Source organism: Microtus oregoni, unplaced genomic scaffold (genome assembly GCF_018167655.1).
Source record: "Microtus oregoni isolate MIOR12 unplaced genomic scaffold, Mior012 000092F_ref0000046, whole genome shotgun sequence".
NCBI classification, from domain to species: Eukaryota; Metazoa; Chordata; class Mammalia; order Rodentia; family Cricetidae; genus Microtus; species Microtus oregoni.
The window spans coordinates 3,315,902-3,324,218 of NW_024544604.1; positions in this window are offsets into that span (position 1 = coordinate 3,315,902).

Genomic DNA, 8,317 nt, shown 5'->3' on the forward strand with positions numbered 1-8,317 from the left:
AAAGAAGATAGAGAAAAATTTGCCTTCACAGTGCCTACTTATAACAATTCTCAACCTTCGAGGAGGTACCACTGGACCGTCCTCCCCCAGGGTATGTTAAATAGCCCCTCCCTGTGCCAATATTTTGTGAACCAACCATTGCAAATAATACGCAAGAAATTTCCCAAATCTATAGTATACCATTACATGGACGACATCTTGTTATCCGATTCAAACATGGATACCTTGAATAGACTGTTTGAAGAAATAAAGATACTTTTACCTACATGGGGATTGCAAATCGCTCCTGAAAAGATTCAGAAGGGAGATTCTGTTAATTATTTAGGTTATAAAATAGGTTTGCAAATAATTAAGACACAAAAAGCACAAATTAGGAGAGATCGCCTACGGACTCTTAATGACTTTCAAAGACTGTTCGGAGATATTTCCAGTCTACGACCAGCTATTGGAATAACACCTGATCTAATAATTCATTTGAACAAAACCTTGGATGGTGATAAAGATTTAAACAGTCCCAGAGAATTAACAGCTGAAGCAGAAAAGGAACTGACAATGATTGAGGAAAAATTACAACAGGCACATGTGGACAGGGTGAATCCAGAGCTCGATTGTATTCTCGTCATACTACCATCAAAAATTTCTCCTACAGGAATTTTAATGCAGAGAGATGATATTATTTTGGAATGGATCTTTTTACCACATAAACCAAGTAAGAAACTGAAAACTTATGTGGAAAAAGTCTCTGAGTTAATTATAAAAGGCAAGCTGAGACTTCATCAACTAGCAGGCATAGACCCAGCAGAAATTATAGTGCCTTTCACTGCTGATGAACTAAAGAAATTATGGGAAGATAATGAACCATGGCAAAGAGCTTGTGCTAATTTTTTGGGAGACATTAATAACAACTATCCAAAAAGCAAGCGGCTTAACTTCATAAAGAGAACTTCTTGGATTCTTCCTCGAATCGTCCGTGATGCTCCAATAACTGGAGCCCGTACATTCTATACTGATGCCAATAAATCAGGGAAGGCAGGTTACAAATCAGAAGACTTGGATAAGGTGGAAAAAAGTCCATATACTTCTGTCCAGAAGGCGGAATTATATGCCATTCTTATGGTGCTAGGGATTTTAAAGAACCTATTAATATAGTTACAGATTCACAATGCGCAGAAAGAGTTATTTTACATATTGAAACTGCTGAATTTATACCTGATGATACTGAACTAACCTCATTGTTCCTCCAGGTTCAAGATTTGATCAGGAACAGGCTTTGCCCTATGTACATAACACACATCCGATCCCATACGGGTCTGCCAGGTCCTCTAGCACAAGGTAATGCAGAAATTGATCAATTATTGATTGGTAGTGTGCTACAAGCCTCTGAATTTCATAAAAAACATCATGTTAATAGCAAAGGTTTGAAGAAAGAGTTTTCAATTACATGGCAACAAGCTAAGGAGATTGTAAAGAAATGCCCTACTTGCTCTTTCTATAACCAAACGCCACTGCCTGCAGGGGCTAATCCAAAGGGCACCCAAAGGAATGAAATCTGGCAGATGGATGTGTTCCACTTTGCAGAATTTGGCAAATTAAAATATGTACACCACACCATAGACACGTATTCAGGTTTTCAATGGGCTACTGCCCTGAGCTCAGAAAAGGCTGATTCAGTAATCACACATTTATTGGAAGTTATGGCCATCATGGGTATACCTGCGCAAATAAAGACAGATAATGGTCCAGCATATGTATCTAAGAAAATGAAATGCTTTTTTGATTATTATAATATAAAACACATCACAGGTATACCAAATAATCCTACAGGTCAGGCAGTTATAGAAAGATCAATTCGTACTATAAAGGATATGCTGAACAAACAGAAAGGGACTGAAAATACTCCCAGAAATAGATTACATAATGCTTTATTAACCTTGAATTTTCTTAACGCTAATGAGAAAGGAACGACAGCAGCAGAAAGACATTGGATAATGGAAAAGTCTGCTGAACTAAATCAACCGATTTATTTCAAAGATGTGCTGACCTCTCAGTGGAAGCCAGGAGATGTGCTACGTTGGGGAAGGGGTTTTGCTCTTGTTTCCACAGGAGAAGAAAAATTGTGGATACCATCAAAATTAATAAATTTCGATTTGAAGAGGAGAAACCTCTTGGAAAGGAGAAATGACAACTCATCCACAACGATGATATTCATACAGGTGGTAAGAAAAACATATAAAATGGGGGCAGGGTTCTGTTCTTATCTCCACAAGAAAACACTCATCTTTGAGAAATTCAAGGGACCCTGGATGTTTGGATACTGACAGATGGAAAAATACCTGCCCAATAGGAAATATCAAGACAACTGAATGGGTTGTGTAAGTAATATTAAACCATATTTCTAAATTTATAAAGCTGGTTTTGAAGTTGGACTCTGGCTCAGTCCGTCTCCAATTCCAAGCCTGTTAGTAAGAGAAAAACCCAGAGTTTCTGGAGTTTCTGTCTCATGTCAAGAGCCATGATATGGGACAGAAAGAAATATGAGTTTAGAAAACATCTTTGCTTTTCTTCATATCTATCATACTTTTCATTGAATATATCTATCATGTCTTTCATTGAATATATATATATATATATATATGTCTATATATGTCTATATGATTAATGTTTAAGTTTTTCATAATGAACAATGAGTTTTTCCTGAAGTGACATTTGAAGTTTCCAGGAAGAAGATGGGGCCCCATAACAACAACTCCACCTGGTTGATATGACGTCATGATACTGATAGCGCTACTACAAGACCTGCTTTGGGTACCAGCTGCACAAGACAGTTCCAACTTGGTTAGCTGAAATGGTGCACATCTTATACAACATTTTGGCCAGACCTGCACGAAAATACTCAGAGACTATTTGCAATTTTAAAAGACATTATCTTGAAATTTAACCATCATTTTACTTTCCCAGGATCCCCCAGAAAGAACGTCGCCCCTATGACAGCTGGAAGTAATTCTAGAGAACGACGTCCCCTCTCCCAGTAAAGTTTGCCCTTGGGTTTAGGGACATCATTTAGGGGTTGATTATAATTAGTATATGATTGAGGGTTGGGGGAGGAATTTTATAAGCTCGGGGATCATTTTGAAAAAAAAAAGAAAAAAAAAGAGGGATGATGGGATAATAGACAAATATATTGGTATAGATTGACTATTGTACGCATGCATGTTTCTACCTCTGTTTAAAACATTTTTATGTATTGACATATATTGTATTGATATATATATTGTATATATTTACCATATTGCAGTGTACATTTCTACCTCTGATTAAGATACTTATATAATATTTGTGTATTGATATATATTTACCTACTGCAATGTATATTTGTACATTGTTTATATTTGGAGATCTTTGTCCTCATTTGTTTCACAGTCGTTTATTGTCTTATTCTTTAAGTTAGATAGATATTGAGAATTATATAGACTAATTGTCATCTAAGTTTGTCATTTATAATTAGACTAATCAGGTTCTTTAGATATATAGAGATTATACTCAGTATAGATAGATAATCTTCAACCTCTTCAAAGAGCTGTAGAAAATGGCCTTTAATCTAACTCAGAGTTTCGTGATAGTGAGACACAATTGCTCCTGGCAACACCGCTCTATTCCCGAGAGAATGTTGAGCACCAAAAACACTCCACCTGGAGCCTTTCTATTTGGCAGAACTGGCCTTTGGGCAAAGAAATGCCCATACCTCAACCACTGACACAGATACAGAGCGTGCATCAATGGATAAAACAGGACTATCATATCCTGCCAAGACAGGGTAAGATAGTTTTGAAAAGTTCCTTGCCTTTAATAATGGTATGTCAGTTATGTTAGGCCTTAGCCAAAATTGGTTGACTCAACGTTGCAAACAAGACTTTGGGTGATTGCCCAGGTAGTCAGTTGTCTCTGTCAATTGTTGCACATTTTGGATATATCTTGTTTGTTGAGTAGTGTTTATTCCCTTCTCAGATCTTTGACTGAGTTGAAGATTATATAATTGTAGTTACTCTTTACATTATTTGGACTTCTTGAGATAGAAGGTTTAGCAAAGCTTTTGTTCTCAATATTGTTTGTTGTATTTATTATTTGTTGTTATTGTATGTAGTTGTATTTGGTTTAGTTCTGTCTTATTTAGACAAAAAGGGGAGATGTAGGGATAAGTCCCGCCCCTTAAGGGGCGTGTTCGCCTCAGGCTAATGTCTGCCTATAAATTTGGCGAGCAAGCTCCGAGCTCGCTTCTGCTTTCCTGGTCTCCGCGGGAACGGTGGTTCTGTAAGTCTATTTCTACATTAAAGCTATATATATATTTTTACACTCTGTCTGCATTCATTTACGCCGTTACAACTGTACATTGGTGTTTTGCTTACAGGCATGTTGGATCCCCTGGAACTACAGTTACAGTCAGTTGTGAGCTGTCATGTAGGTGCTGGGAATTGAACCTGGGTCCTCTGGAAGAGTAGCCAATGCGTGTAACCACTGAGCCACCTCTGGAGCCCTATGGTAAACTTTGTTTTAGCATATGAATGACAACTTGCTCTAGCAAGGCTTTCTGAAACTTTCCTTTCTCCAATTACATTGTCATGCCTTTGAAAACTAACTGACTGCATCTCTATGTTTGTTTCCATCTTCAGTAACTTATCCTTTTAACTGGGCCTTATTTTGTTTTGTAACCCTTGACATCTGAGAGGGTGTCTTCCAACTTTTTGTTGTTGTCTGTATCCTAAGACAGTATCAATTGCTTCCATCATGAGTCAGTTGTGCTAAGGTGGTGGTTCTCAACCTTCCTAATGTTCTGACCCTTTAAAACCCTCATGCTGTGGTGACCCCCAACCATAAGATCATTTCTGTTGCTATTTCATAGCTGAGGTTTTACTACCACTATGAATCATAATGTAAATGCCCAGTATGCAGGATATCTGCTAGATGACGCCTGGAAAATGGTTGCTTGATCCCCGAGGGGTCTAGACCCACCTGTTGAGAACAAGTGCTGTAGGGCCTGTTTCACTCAATTCCCTCAAAAAATTCCATGAGCATCAGCTGGTGAAACTGTTCTGTTCAACTCAGTAAGACTGTTATTGTCAATCTGATGTCCGCTTCCTTGCGCTGCGAACCTAATGTCCAAAAGTGATGTGAGTGTATCCTGTCTCTCGAGGATCATACATCTGCATTCCTTTTGCTTTAATGGCTAAGGCAGTTGGTTCATGCATGTTGTCCAGTTTGTGAAGTGAAGATAAGTCCAATTGCATATAGTTATTATGTCATGGCTGCAAGCAGAAGTTTCTTCACGTTCATATTAAGCTGTGGTCCTTTCCAAACTTCTGTCATTTAAACACAAGAAAATAGCCTACATGGGACCAAACTAGACCCTCTGAATGGGGGTGACAGTGGTGTGGCTTGGTCTGTTTGTGGGGTCTCTGGCAGTGGGAACAGGATCTTTCTCTGCTGCATGAGCTGACTTTCTGGAACTTACTTATTCCCTATGGTGAGATGCCTTGCTTAGCCTAGATATAGGGGGGAGGGGTTTGGTTCTGCCTCAGTTTGAGGTGCCAGGCTTCATTGACTCTCCATGGGAGGCCTTAACCTTTTTTGAAGAGTGTGTAGGGGTACAGTAGGGGGGAGTTGTGAGGGAGCAGGAGTGAAGAGAGGGAGGGGGAACTCTGGTTAGTATGTAAAATGAATAAAAAGGTTTTTTTTTAAAGACAGGAAAATGTAGAAAGGACCCTACATGACTTACAAGTAGGCATCAACACTACCACTACCCTCTCACCTACAAAAGGAGGAAAAGTGAGCCAGAGGAGACAAGGTCATCACAAGGGAACACACAGAAACAACTAACCTGGACTCATAGGAGCTCACAGACTCTGGAGCTAAGGCTAGAGAGCCTGGATGGGACGGACCGAGGTTGCCTTGCCCAGCCTAAATAAAAGGGGAGGTACTTAGTCTCACTGCAACTTGATGTACCATGCTTTGTTGATACTCATGGGAGGCCTGCCCCTTTCTGAACAGAAACAGGGGAGGAGTGGATTGGGGGGAGAGGGCGGGAGGGACTAGGAGAGGAGGAAGGGGAAACTGGCCAAGATGTAAAAGGAAAGAAAGGAAGGAAGAAAGAAAGCTAGTTTTGAGGAAGCTCCAGGCAAGGCCAAGGGATGATCCTTCCTCCCTTACTCAACACCTTGAGGATCTGGGATTAGCTGCAGTACTGTTTCCAGAATCATTTAACTCAATATATATTTAGACATTTTGTTTGGCTTGGTTTTTCAAGACAGGGTTTCTCTGTGTAGCATTGGAGCCTGTCCTGGAACACTTTCTGTAGACAAGGCTGGCCTCGAACTAAGAACTCCCTCCAAATCCTGGGATTAAATATGTGCACCACCATGCCTGGCTTAATTCAATGAATATTTTCAAAAGAAAGATTAGTATCAACTGCCAGTGAATCTGAATCTTTGTAGCCATTTTTGAAAAGAAGCCTGATGATTTTTGTTGATATTATTGTAGGAGCCTGCTCCTACAAAGTCAGCTAGGGTTCCCAGATTGGTGGGTCGTTAAGGCTAAGGAAGTGTCAGATTAAAGGAACTGAGACAGAAAATGCAAGACAGAATTGGGAGGTCTATTTGGGTCATCAGAACAGCCAAGCAACCCAGAGTTTATTTCAGAACTTGCTTATACACAAAAGCAGAACAACGCACAGCACAGATGGTCAGTCATTGTCTAACCACTAGACCATTCCTGTCCTTGAGTGAGCATCCTCCTCTCCAACATGCGCTTGCTGCTGGGAAGCAGCCTTTCTCTCTTGATGTTCCTGAGGTTTGCCATCAGCAGTATTCTTACTACTAGATAGAGTGTTCTTTTCTCACAGACAGAAGGCTTTTTTCCCATGGGCTAAATCAGAAGTCTCTCACAGCCCTCAAGGTTATTGGAAAAAGCAAAGCAGGCAAGTTTGAGCTCAAATGACTCAAAAGTCAGAATGGTCCCCAGATGGAAACTGAGTCACACGTGTGCTCCCACATAGCACCCATATTGTTTACCTAGAAAATCCATGTTGGGAAGACTATTTCAAAGGATTGAAGATTCTTATATTTAAATACATTAAAACATATTTTCTGTGCTGTCCAAAATAAAAACAATGGGAAGGGGAAGAAGGGAGAAAGAGACAGACAGACAGAGATAAAGTATATTAAATATACATCAAGAGGATAGACAGGTGACTAAACAATTATAGAAAATTTCCAATACAGAATAACATCAAAAATTATGAAGAGATGAGTAAGATGACTTAGGAATAGGTCTACAAATTGAGAAAAGGAAGAGGCAAACCGGTTACATAGAGGGATTCCATTTTTATAAAGCAGACGCTGATTAAATGAAGTTACAGATGTTGGTTATCCAACCAAAGAGATATATTACATTAATGGTCCCAATTTTATGCCCCCTTCTGTTTCTATGACCTTGTCATGGAACCTCACAATTGTTTCCATCGAGAGATGGAATATGCTTTCCTGACAATCGATTATGTACTTAGACAGTAGGCTATTAGCAGAAGCGATACAAGCAGAAAATGTGTTGGCGTGATTGAACTAGCCAGATTGCACTTGCACTTTCTACATAGAATGCATATTCTTTGCCTAGCCTACTGGCTTCAAGAAATGCGGTGCAGAACTTATGTAGTGGCATAGACTAAACCTAGAGAGGAGGCTGGAGCTTATCCTGAAAGTGAGCAGCCAAGAGTGACTAAATCTCCACTGTATTATTTATGAATTATAGTATTAAGTAATTACCACATTAAGTCACTTAGTTTGAGGGTAGTTTGTAAGGCAAAATTATTAGTTGATTCTCTGTGTGTGTATTGTGCATGTCAGTGTGTGTGCGTAGTCACCCACATATGTGCATTCTGTTTTAGTCGGTGTCTATGGACAGAATGAAAGGATGCATAGTAGATTAGCCTGGGTTATGGGGGGTTGTATGTTGGAAAGAGATGACAGCAGACTCAAGCAACAAAAAGGTGAAACCTAGATAATCAATTTATAATAAGAGGACTTCTCAAAAATAAAATTGTAAATGATTAAAGGTCCTTTTACATATGTTGAAAAGTATATACTGTAAATAGGAGAAAAATACCCTCCAAAAAGACATATCCACCTGTATGCATCCACTCACCTGATATGAGCTCATATGGAAGAAGGATCTTAACCAATGTAATTAAGGCAATGATCTCCATATAAGCATGGAACCCAAATCCAATGCCTAGTTCCCTGTGAGACACAAAGAGTAAAGACACAGAGAG